The sequence below is a fragment of the Vombatus ursinus genome, unplaced genomic scaffold (assembly GCF_900497805.2).
Source record: "Vombatus ursinus unplaced genomic scaffold, bare-nosed wombat genome assembly UNPS02015255.1, whole genome shotgun sequence".
NCBI classification, from domain to species: Eukaryota; Metazoa; Chordata; class Mammalia; order Diprotodontia; family Vombatidae; genus Vombatus; species Vombatus ursinus.
In genome coordinates, this window is record NW_020955033.1 from 30,030,700 (window position 1) to 30,043,112 (window position 12,413).

Genomic DNA, 12,413 nt, shown 5'->3' on the forward strand with positions numbered 1-12,413 from the left:
GCCAGTGTCCCAAGCGGTAGCTGTCTCGGCGGGCAGCTCGGACTCTTACCTTCCCTGTGGCAATACCAGCCAGCCGGCTTCTGCGGCCAGAGCAGGTGGAGGAAGGCGCCACTACCGGCGCCTAACGCCAGGGCAGGCCTTCGTTTTCTCCCTCCATTCCCACTGGACCCAGTTTACAGAATTCCCGGCCGCTCGGGCCCCGCCCTGCCCGGGGTCCAAATTCCGCGCCGGCCCGGCCCGGCCCGGCCCAACCCGGCTCCGCATCGCCCCTTCCCTCTTTCCGGATCAGAATCAGTGCCAAGCCCTGGCAGTTTGGAATGCGGAACAGCCGCTGGAATCTACCACCTTGCGGAACCGAGGGGGTGGTTGTCCAGAGAGTAAGAATGACACCTGCCACATCTAAAGTGAGAAAATGCGCCGAGGGAGTGGCCAAACAGCACAGAAGAAGGTCTTCTCCTCTCTTCGGTGTAGAAGCGTTCCCTAGTTTAACCACTTGCCCGGGGGCGCAGAGACAACTTTCCTCAACCCCGCGTTCGCTCCGACTTGGACGCGGTCACTTCCGGAAGCGGCGGAGTCCGGACGCCGAAGCGCTTTTCCCGTGCAGTGGGGGCGCTGGTCGCTGTCACTCGGGCGCCGGGCGGCTCTGGTCTAACGCAGAGGGGAAAGCCCTGAATTTCTCTTGGTTCTCTGTGGCAGCAGGTGAGTGGCGCCCGCGCCATTGGAGCGTGACATCTGCCGCCTCTCGGTTCCCGAGCTCCCGGCGCAGCTTCCGGGCGGACCCCGCCCCCCGCTGCAGCCGGCGGCCGTTGTGGGGGAGGGAAGGCGGCCGGGCGGGGGGCGCGGGGGACGGGCCGGGAGTCTTTTCCCGAGTGACTGAGGCAGAGTTGAGGGTCAGGGTCGGTGCGGGTCTTTCCCGGAGAGGCGGAGGCAGGGAGTGGGGGCCTGCTGTCTGTGGTCCCCCTGCTCCTGGTGGGCTTCCCTGGGGGACTCCGTCTCGGTCCTGGGGGGTTGGGTGCGGTGGGGGAGATGGATGGGATGGGAGGGGTAGCCGAGTCCTGGCTGGGATGGAGAGAGGGCTGCTGCCCTCGGACCCACCCTGGAAACCTTGGCCGGGTGGGGCAGGGTGGGGCTGGGCGGGGGATTGGAATGAGAGAAAGTAGAGAGACTAGGATGCCCAGCCTCGCAGCCCCCGGGGATGCCCGCCCAGCCTCGCAGCCCCCGGGGATGCCCACCCAGCCTCGGCGCCCCGGGATGCCCAGCCTCGGAGCCCCCGGGGATACCTAGCCTCGGCGCTCCGGGGTGCCCAGCCTCGGAGCCCCGGGGATGCCCAGCCTCGGAGCCTCCGGGGTGCCGCCCCGGACACCCTGCCTCTGAGCCCGCCATCCCCGGCTTGTAAGTGCAGAACGGATGGCTAGGTCCAGCGGCTGAGTTGCAGCTTCAGGTGCGCGTAACTGAGTCCAAGGAAGTATTCATTGAGCATCACTGTGTATGTACCCTAGGGTTTGGAATCGTGAGAAGAGGTATATGGAGGGATAGGAATCCCAAAGAAACAATATCTTGGCCGGAGGCAAGGGAGGGCAAGAAAAAATAATAAATATAAAATATTTACATTTTTGTGTATAAAAATGATAGATGTAAAATAGAAGAATAGTCAAAAAGATGAAGACACGAGTCTGACTAACAGAGGGTTTGGACTTGGAAGAAAAGGAGTAAATAAGATTGGGTAGGATGTGACTAGTTTATGGAAGTTTTTTTAAAGCTGGATTACAGGAGTTTTAAATGTGATATAGAAAGCTTTAAGGGGCCATTGTAAATTGTTGAACATTGGAGAAGCATGAGAAAAGCCTGTTTTAAGATGGTTAGTCTGGCAGCATTTATGTAGGAGGTATTGGAGGGAGGGGAGAGATAAAGATCAGTTTGCTGTAATTATAGAACTTAGAGTGTAAAATTTAAGAACCTAGTCCACCCCACCCCCATTTTATACATAAGGAAACTGGGACATAGAGTGAAATGACTTTTGCAACATTACCCAGCTACCAAATAGCAAAGTAAGTTGCCGTGGCTCTAGGTTCCTGTGCTGTATTGTAGTTTGTCTAGTGCAGCCCTCTTGTTTTACTGGTGAGGCATCTGACACTTAAGCAACTTGCTTGTAGTCATGTAAAGAATTTTAGGGCCCTCAAATATTTCAGCAAGTTGAATAGCTTTTGATTGTCGAGGAAAAGTAGGTGGACAGCTTTTCAATCCCAGGCAAAATTGCGAAGTAAACAAAATTTTAGTCATCTCAGCCTCTTTTTTCTATACTTTCTCCCAGTAGTTTAAACTTTGGTGTAAATGTGTTTCCAAGATGGGAACGGTGTCAGTTGTAGGAATTATTGGGGAAAATAGCAGTGCCTCTTAGTTACAATTTAATGTGGAACCACCTTTCTCCCTTTGCCCTCCTCTTCCCTTCCCTAATGAACCGCCCCCCATTCTTAGAGGCTAGGATCCAATCTAAAGTAAAATAATAGCTGACAGATGTTTTATAGTGCTTTAAGGTTTGCCACTGTCGTTAGTTGGAGTCTCTCCTTTAGCTCTGTAATGCAATGTAATGATCATGCTTTTTGTCCCTTGGGTCATCCATCTCTTCACAATTTTGCCTGAATAAAATAGCTGTTACTGAGTCACAAAATGCCCATCTCTATGCCTTTTCAGTGGCTGTCCTCCAGGACTGGAATATACTCATTTCTCATTTCTGTCTCTTCTAATCCTTAATTTCCTTAAAGATCAATTCAGACATCACTTCTGGGAAAACCTTTCTTGATTTTTTCAACTCCTGATGCCCTTCCTCCCTAACTACCTTCTATTCAGTAAATTATAAAGAACTTTAAAAGACAGAGGAGTTTGTATTTGATCCTTTAGGCAATAGAGAACCACTGGAGTTTATTGAATAGGGGAGTTACGTGGTCAAGGCCGATCATTTAGGATAAATGACTAATTATTGTGAGATCCAAGAACAATTATATATGATTAAAGGTGTTAGGTTTGCTTTGTTATAAGTTTTATTTGATTATAACACTAAATTCTGTTTGTGTGAAGTGTTCATAGTTTATTACTCAATGTGATCATCTGCTGGTAACTTTTAAAATGTAGCGAAAACATTGGTCTTGACTACTGTAGTAAGGAGTGGAAATGAAGAGAAATGGGGAATATGTGGGAAACATTTCAAAGAATTGACAGGAAAACTGACATTCATTCTTTTCCTCAATTTCTCCCGTATTCAAAGTTTTAGGTGAGGGCATTATTCCTCTTAACTCTATTATGTTGCTGTCTAGAAAACCTCATTCTCTTAAATGGAGTCAGCTGTCATGTCTATGCTGATCTGAGCTCATATCCCATGTTTACAAACCACCTTCACTTAAATGAGAGACAGTGTGAGGTCATGGAAAAAGCACTAGATTTTGGAGTTAAGAGAACCTGGGTTTAAATTCTTTTTTCTGTTCCCTATGCTGTTTGCCTTTGAGCAGGCATTTCACTTTTCTGGCTTCATTTGTTTCCTTTACAAAATTAAGAAATTGATGTGGATGTTCTCAAAGGTCTTTTTCATATTTTAGTTCTATGATCCTATGTGCCATTGTTGCCTTGGATTTATCATGTTTAAAATAATTGATTTTCCAAGTCATTTCTCTCCCCACCTCATTCCCAACTCCTCTCTGCTAAAAAAAAAAAAGCAAACCATCTTTTTACAACTATCTCATTTCTTTCAGGATATCACTGTTCTTTCAGCAACTAACATAGTGCCTGGCACATAGGAGTTTATTTCCACCCCAGATCTTACTTACATGTGCAAAGCACATAAAACATGGGTAATATTTGAATTAAATTGGACCATTCAAGAACAAAAGACCAAGAAAAGAGCTTTCAATTTAATTAAACAAGCATTTATTAAACATCTACACTCAAACAAGACACTGTGCTAGGTGCTGAAAGAATTGTACTACCTTGATCATAAATGAAATAGTTGTAAAGAGAAGCAGAGTTTTGTTTTTGTTTTTTGGAGATAAAAGAGAAGAAGAGGCGAAAAATAATGTGCTGTGTAGGTGCTTAGAATTAAAAGACACAAACTAAACATATCTTTTCTTTAAGGAGCTTACATTGCACTGGGGGGATACAAATGTATGCTATAAATAAATGAAAATTTTGAACAAAGTAAATTCCTGAGTGGTAAATTGGTGGAGCAGGAGTAAGCAGTATTTAGCTGAGCCTTGAAAGTGACCAAATATTCCAAAGGTGGAGGTAAGGAAGAAGAGTATTCTACTAATGAAGGACAACCTGTGCAAAAGTATAGAAGTTAGAGATAGAATATCATGTACAGGCTACAGCAAGATATGAATTATGAGAGGGAGAGTAATATGAACCCAATTTGGAAAGTTAGATTGGAGCCTTATTATGAAGAATATGTAATTACTCGGCAAAAGAGTTTGTGTTTTATCCTTTGGGCAATGCGGAGTCAGTGATATAGCCAAACCTGTGCTTTAGGAATATCAGTTTGACACTGTGTTTAGGATGGATTGCAAAGGGGAAAGACTGGAAGTAGTAGACCAGAGGTTCCCAAACTTATTTGGCCTGCTGCCCCCTTTAAAAAAAAATATACTCATCACCTCCCTGGAAATCTTTAACCCTTTAATGTTTTTTTTTTAAATTTGCATCATTTCAAAAATATATATTTTTTAAAAAGATGATACATCTTAAATTTAATAATTTATTGTAAATGTAATTTTTCCTCCATTGAAATTTTGATTTGAACACAGTATTGCATCATGTAAGTGTGTAGTATCGTATTGTAAACTGGCTTAAGACCTGTCTTCGGACTTCATTGGTTATAATTTGCATTTTGTGTGTTTATTTGGAAAATAATGTTATCACTAGGACTCTACTCTGTTACACAACAGATGAAACATACGAATGGTTTTTCAAAATTTTCTTATCTTCTTTCCTTATGCTTCCACTGCCCCCTTATTTTTATTCAGTGCCCCTTAATTGTAACTGAAGCTGCTACCACTGCTCTGCCCCCCCCCATTGTTCCAGTGCCCCCCAGGGACAGTATCACCCACTTTGGGAACCTCTGAGTTAGACCAGTTAGGAGGCTGTTGTAGTATAGGTGAGATGTGATAAGGCCTTGAACTGAGGAGGAGAAAGTGAATAGACAGGAGAAATGTTAAAGAAGTTGAATTGACAACACTTGACAGCTGATTGGATGTAAAGGTTGAGGGAAGGGAAGGTATTGAGGATGAATCTGAGGTTTCAAACTTGGGCAACTGGACAGAAATGGAATTAGGAAGAGGATTGGATTGGGGGAAAGATAATGAGTTCTGCCTATGGAGCATCTCAGCAAGGTAGTTGATGTTTGGGACTGGAGTTCTGGAGAGAAATGAGGCCTGGCTGTGGAACTGATGAGATCACCAAGGGGGAAGTGTAGAAAGATAAAGGGCCTTAGGACATAGCCCTGGGAGACACCTACTTATAGCATGCAAGACTTTGATGATGAATCAGCAGAAGAGATAAGAAGGAATGGTCTGGAGGAACACCAGGATAAAGCAGTATCAGGAAAACCCGGAAAGGAAAGCATCTTCTTTGGGAGAAACCCATTTATTGCAGATGGGGAGAGCCAGCAAAGGAAGGCAGAATCATTCACCAGCAATCAGGTACAAGGAAGGAAAGGGTATAATAAATTTAAGACACATTGTGAAATAATAAGCTATAGGATGGGTTGAAAATTTGTAGGAAGTGATAAAGAGGGGAGGAATCAAAAATGACTCCAAGAAATCTGAGTTATAAGAGGAGAATTGCTTTCCACGGTAAGCCAGTTGTTACTTCGCAAGGAAACAAAATATCTTGTATCTAGTTTTACCCACTAGTGTTAATAGAGTGCAAGCAGTTCCTTTGTTCAGTTGTATCCAACTCTTTGTGACCTCATTTAGGATTTCATTGGCAGAGATACTGGCATGGTTTTCCGTTTCCTTCTCTACCTCATTTTACAGATGAGGAAACTGAGGCAAACAGGGTTAAGTGACTTGCCTAGGGTCAACACAGCTAGCAGGTGTCTGAGGCTGTACATGAACTCACAAAGAGAAATCTTTCTGACTCCAGCCCTGGTGCTCTATCAGACTCTGAGCCATGTAGCTGCCCTGTAATTCCACTGACCTAAAAATCAAAGTAGACTGAATGTTTAACTAGCTGACAGTCTTAACTAAGTGACTTCCATGCTTTGCATGGAAGCACCAGAATTGCTTGCCAGATGATTGTAGGGCCTTAATAACTTAAGAATCATTCCCAACAAGGGGAGGTTAGGATAAAGAAGCATTGGCATAGTTTATTTTTCATTCATCTTTCCCAGGGACCATAGAGTCATACAAGCTAGATTCGGCTTACAATCAACTATTTGACAATTATTGATTCTAAAAGAATATGTTGCCTCTGCAGTGGAGCTGCATGAATACAGAGCAGGCCACTTAATAAATGTTAAAGTGTGCAGTTTGATATTCCAGTGGATTAAAAATGTATACCAAACTGCCATACTTTTTAAAGAATGTTAGACTAGGTCTAGAATTCATGGTTAAAACTAGCAAAAAATGTGGCAACCTGATTAGTATTACCAAAAGAACATATCATATGATTCTCCTTCTGCACCTGGTCTTTGTACATTATTTGAAATCTCTTTGGTTACCTTCACCCTGAATTAAGTGGTATACAGTTATTCCAATATTAGCATACCATTTTATTGGTAGGATTTTTTTTCTTAAAATTCAAAGGGCCTGGGAGAAACATCTATATAAAGGTATAGAACTGGTGACCAAGCAGGAGTACAATAAAAGAAGTTAAGAGGCTGTTGGATTTGCTTCTTATATAAGTCTTTCTTGACTCCAGTTAAAATCCCTGAATTATAAAGGGTCTTTCGGACTAATTAAAATGCTGTTCAACCTGATTTTTCTTATTATCTTTAATATATTTGATTGGAAAATATTAGTCTCAAATTCTTTCTGGTCTTTGACAGAATACTTTCCCATTTTTCAGGTAATAACATAAATATCCCTGATAATTTTGTAGTAAAACTTATCAAATTTTATTTAATTTGATGTTTTAAAACATTTAGGGGAAATTCTTTATCTAAGACGAAACTGAAAAGATAGAACTTAGTTCCCCCCTCCCCCCAAAGGAAATAAGGATATTAATCACATTATCAATTTCTGACCTGGAAAACAATACCTTATCTAAAGACTGACTAATGAACTTTTCTTGGTTCTCCTATATATGTACTTTAAAAGCATACTTCTTCATTGTTTCAGTGGATCTTTGATCTCATCAATGTTTTTAATCCTGGTAACAAATAGAAAGCTGTCTATACCTTCTGATCCTATGTAGCTCTTGCTCATATCCTTCTGTAATTATAGGTTATGTATCCATTGTGTGAATCTGGAGGAGTTATAGGAATACCTCTAGATTCATGTTAAATGTAGATAAGTGTAATTGTTAATTTGTGATACCCATACTGAGAACAGAAAGAACAATAAGAGGTGCTAGAGAACATAGAAATAGAATCTTTGGGAGCAGAGTCAAGATGGCAGAGTAAAGTGACTTGCTTGAGCTCTCCCCCAAACCCCTCCAAATACCTATTAAAAAATTACTCCAAACAAATTCTAGAGCAGCAGAACACACAAAAAGACAGTGAAACAAATTTCCAGCCCAAGACAACCTGGATGGTTGATAGGAAAAATCTGTTGCACTGGTCTGGGAGAGGAGCGCAGTTCAGCATGGATTGTACAGGCAAAGATGGGGCTAGAGGAAACCTGGAACAGGCCTTAGGGGACTGAAACACGGGAAACTGTGGTGGTTTCCAGACTTCACAACCCACAAATGCCAAAGACAACTTAGAATATCAGTGGAAAAGGTCTGTTGGACCTGGGTGAGAGAGGAGCGCAGTCCAGCCCTGGCACTAGCATAGCCCTAGGGCGACAGCCACAGCAGCAGCAGTTGCTTCTGGAGTTCTCGGCCCACAGACAGTGAGGGGAACGAGTGGCTGATCAGAGGGGGATTGCAGGGATCTCTTTGTTAGTGCTGAGGCAGTATTCTCTTGCTTTGCCTATGCTTGGATCTGGGGCACAGTCTGGGGTGGTGGTCCTGGGGCAAGGAGGAGCACTGGCAAGGAGATGCTTCTGGTGGCAGTGGAGAGGGAATCCTCACAGTGCCAAGGCAGAAAAGAGTGCTTGTGGTCACTCATCCACCAGAGCACAGGCCAGGAAAGGAGTGAACCTTTATGATCATACCACCTTGAAAGAACTGAAAATTTACAAGTCCCTAGAATTATCTCTGGAAACAGTTGCACGAACCCCCTGAAGGTTGGGACAGTACACATGGAAGCAGAGCCCTACCATAGCAAAGAGTTAAGAAGTTAAGTAATTGGCTGGGAACATGAGCAAACAGAGGCAAAAGACTCAGACTATACAATCTTACTTTGGTGACAAAGAAGATCAAAACGTGCAACCAAAAGACAACAAAACTCCTACATCCAAAGCCTCCAAGAAAAATATGACTTGGTCTCAGGCCATGGAAAAGCTCAAAAAGGATTTTGAAAAGCAAGAGAAAAGAAAAGAAGAAAAACTGGGAAGAGGAATGACAGTGATGCAAGAAAATCATGAAAAATGAGTCAACAGCTTGCTAAAGGAGACCCCCAAAAATACTGAAGAAAATAACATCTTAAAAAATAGCCTAACCCAAATGGCAAAAGAGGTCCAAAAAGCCAATGAGAAGAAGAATGCCTTAAAAAGCAGAATTAGCCAAATGGAAAAGGAGATCCAAAAAGTCACTGAAGAAAATAATTCCTTAAAAATTAGAATGGAGGCAATGGAAGCTAATGACTCTATGAGAAATCAAGAAATTATAAAACAAAACCAAAAGAATAAAAAATAGAAGACAGTGTTAAATATCTCATTGGAAAAACAACAGACCTGGAAAATAGATCCAAGAGAGATAACTTAATAATTATTGTATTATCTGAAAGCCATGATCAAAAACAGAGCCTAGACATCACCTTTCAAGAAATTATCAAGGAAAACTGCCCTGATATTCTAGAACCAGAGGGCAAAATAGAAATGGAAAGAATCCGCCAATCACCTCCTGAGAGAGACCCCTAAAGATAAACTCCTAGGAATATTGTAACCAAATTCCAGAGTTCTCAGGTCAAGGAGAAAATATTGCAAGCATCCAGAAAGAAAAAATCCAAGTATTGTGGAAACACAATCAGGATAATACAAGATTTAGCAGCTTCTGCATTAAGGGATCAGAGGGTTTGGAATATGACATTCCAGAGGTGAAAGGAGCTAGGATTAAAACCAAGAATTACCTACCCAGCAAAACTGAGTATAATCCTTCAGGGGAGGAAATGGAAATTCAATGAAATAGAGGACTTTCAAGAATTCTTGATGAAAGGACCAGAGCTGAAAAAAAACAAACAAAAAAAAAGGGGGTAGCTGGGTGGCACAGTGGATAGAGCACTGGCCCTGCAGTCAGGAGGACCTGAGTTCAAATCCAGCCTCAGACACATAACACTCACTAACTGTGTGACCCTGGGCAAGTCACTTAACCCCATTGTCTAGCCCGGCCCCCCTGCCACAAAAAAAATAAAAAACAACCAAAAACCAGAAAAGACCAGAGCTGAATAGAAAATTTGACTTTCAAATACAAAACTCAAGAGAAACATGGAAAGGTAAACAGGAAAGAGAAATCATAAGGGACTTATTAAAGTTGAACTCTTTATATTCATACATGGAAAGATGATATTTGTAACTCATGAGACCTTTGTCAGTAGTAGGGTAGTTGGAGGGAATATACATATATATATCTATATATCTATATATATATCTCTGTCTCTATATATAGATAGATATATATATATACATATATATACATATATAGATATATATATAGACAGAGTGCACAGGGTAAGTTGAATATGAAGGGATGATATCTAAAAAATAAAATTAATGGGTGAGAGAGGATTGTGGTAGGAGAAGGAGAAAGGAAGAGGTAGAATGGGATAAATTATCTCACATAAAAGGCAAGAAAAAGCTTTTACAGTGGAGGGGAAAAGGGGAGGTGAGAGGGAATGAGTGAATCTTGCTGTCATCAGATTTGGCTTAAGGAGGGAATAACATGCACACTCAGTTGGGTATGGAAATCTATCTTACCCTACAGGAAAATAGGGGGGAAGGGGAAAAGAGGAGGGGAATGATAGAAAGGAGGGCAGATTGGGGGAGGGGTAGTCAGAAGCAAACACTTTTGAGGAGGGACAGGGTCAAAGGAGAGAATAGAATAAATGGGGTGGGATAGGATGGAGGGAAATATAGTTAGTCTTTCTTAACAGGACTGGAGGTGTTTTGCATGACTACACATGTGTAGCCTGTGTTGAATTGCTTACCTTCCCAATGAGGGTGGGTGGGGAAGGAGGATAGGAGAGAATTTGGAACTCAAAGTTTTAAGAATGAATGTTAAAAATTGTTTTTACATGCAACTGGGAAATAAGAGATAAAGGTAAAGGGGTATAGAAACCTATCCTGCCCTACAGGAAAATAGAAAGGGAAGGGAATGGGGGGGGTGATAGAAGGGAGGGCATATTGGGGGAAGGCGTATTTAGAATGTGTGCCATCTTGGGTTGGGGGAGGGGAGACATGGGGAGAAAATTTGGAACTCAAAATCTTGTGGAAGTGAATGTTGAAAACTAAAAATAATTCATTAAAAAAATAACTCATCAAAAAAAAAAGAAATAGAATCTTGGACTTTAGAAGTCAGTAAGTCCAAATTCTTCATTTAAAAGAATGATGAAATGGAATCCAGAAAAAAAATTAAATGACTTGCTCAAGGTCACCTAAATAGTGGCAGAGTCAGGAGCAGAACTCAGCTCTACCCAGTGTGGTAGAAGCCGCCTTCTAGATCTTTTGACCAGTACAACTTTTGGGCTATCCATTTGTTATCCTTCTTACTTTACCTGACTAGCCCGTTTCCTTTTCTTGTCATATTTTTTATATCTTCTAATTTAATAACATTCAATGTAAATTATTTGATTATATTTCTAAAAGTTATGATTGTAATTTGCGGGAATATACCCTCATTAAAAGAAAACTAGCCATTCTTTTCCTCCATTTAATCATCTCAGATTTGGGGAGATAAAGTGAAGCTCTGTTATGGGAATGGGAACTGGACTTGTCATGTCATTTCATTGTTGTAGAGGACTCCCAGGTGAGGAAACTCCTCTAGCTATGTAAATCAGCACTTTATACTCTTAGAGACTTGCTAGAGTTGTTCAGTTGTCCAACTCTCCATAATCCCATTTGGGGTTTTCTTGGCAAAGATCCTGGACTGGTTTACTGTTTTCTTTTGTAGCTTATTTTACAGGTGAGGAAACTGAGACAAACAGGGTGAAGTAGCCTGTCTAGGGTCCCACAGCTAGTGTCTGAGGCCAGATTTGAACTCATGAAGATGAATGTTTCTGACTCCAGGCCAGTTACTTAATCCACCAAGTCACCTAGGTGCCCCTTGCCGGAAGGTGAAGTGAGTTATCTGGGGCTAACGCAGCTAGTTTGTGTCACAGGCAGTATTTGAACCTAAGTCTTCCTGGGTTTGAGGCAGCCTCTCTATCCACTGGACCAGGTTACCTCTCTGCCCTGTTATACCATAAATTAAATCAAGTGACTCTCATCTCACCTCAGCTGTAATGATTACATGTGATAAAAAACTGTTGTGACATTGTTATTATTCCACAACATTATCATTAAGAAGTTGTTTATAGTCTATAGTTTTTAGATCATTTAATTGAAAAGAATGGAAAACCTTTGTTTACAGGGTTGTTTTTTTAATTAAGTTACAATATATCAAATTTTCATAGGAGTGATAAGTTTTTAGAGCTGGTTGGGGCCTTGGGAGTATATTACTGCTGTGAATGCTAGGCATTTGTGCAGGGGCAAGGAGAGGCAGGGTTTAAATGAGGCAATGTCCCTGCTCTCCTGGATATATAATAAAGCCTCTGTTTCACAGATGAGGAGATAGGCCCAAAGAAGGTAAGTGGTTTGCCCAGTGATAGCTGTAAGCGTTTACTATGTGGTAGTCCTGTACTAAGTTCTGGGGATAGAAAGAAAGGCAAACAATAGTCTCTGCCCTCATGGAGCATACATTCTAATTGGGGAAACAACATGTGGGTAACAAGGTATAGACAAGATATATACAGAGTAGATGGAACAGTAATCTGAAATGGGAGTCATTAGCATCTGGGGAGACGAGGAGAGGCCCACAAAAGGTAGGTTTTGAATTGAATCTTAAAGGTTTAGGTGAGGGAACAGAGCATTTTAAGCATAGAATACAACCAGTGCAAAGACAAGGAAAAGAGA

General features: G+C 41.8%; 1 protein-coding gene across 1 annotated transcript in view; it reads left to right on the forward strand.

Moving 5' to 3' along the window:
- The first annotated feature begins 562 nt into the window (after nucleotides 1-562).
- The window catches only part of LOC114031845 (myosin regulatory light chain 12B-like), a 29,124-nt gene continuing 17,273 nt past the window's right edge, over nucleotides 563-12,413 (forward strand). Inside the window, exon 1 of the mRNA XM_027847008.1 lies at nucleotides 563-699. The gene's annotated coding sequence lies outside the window, so the exon portion shown is untranslated. The remainder of the gene's footprint in view (nucleotides 700-12,413) is intronic.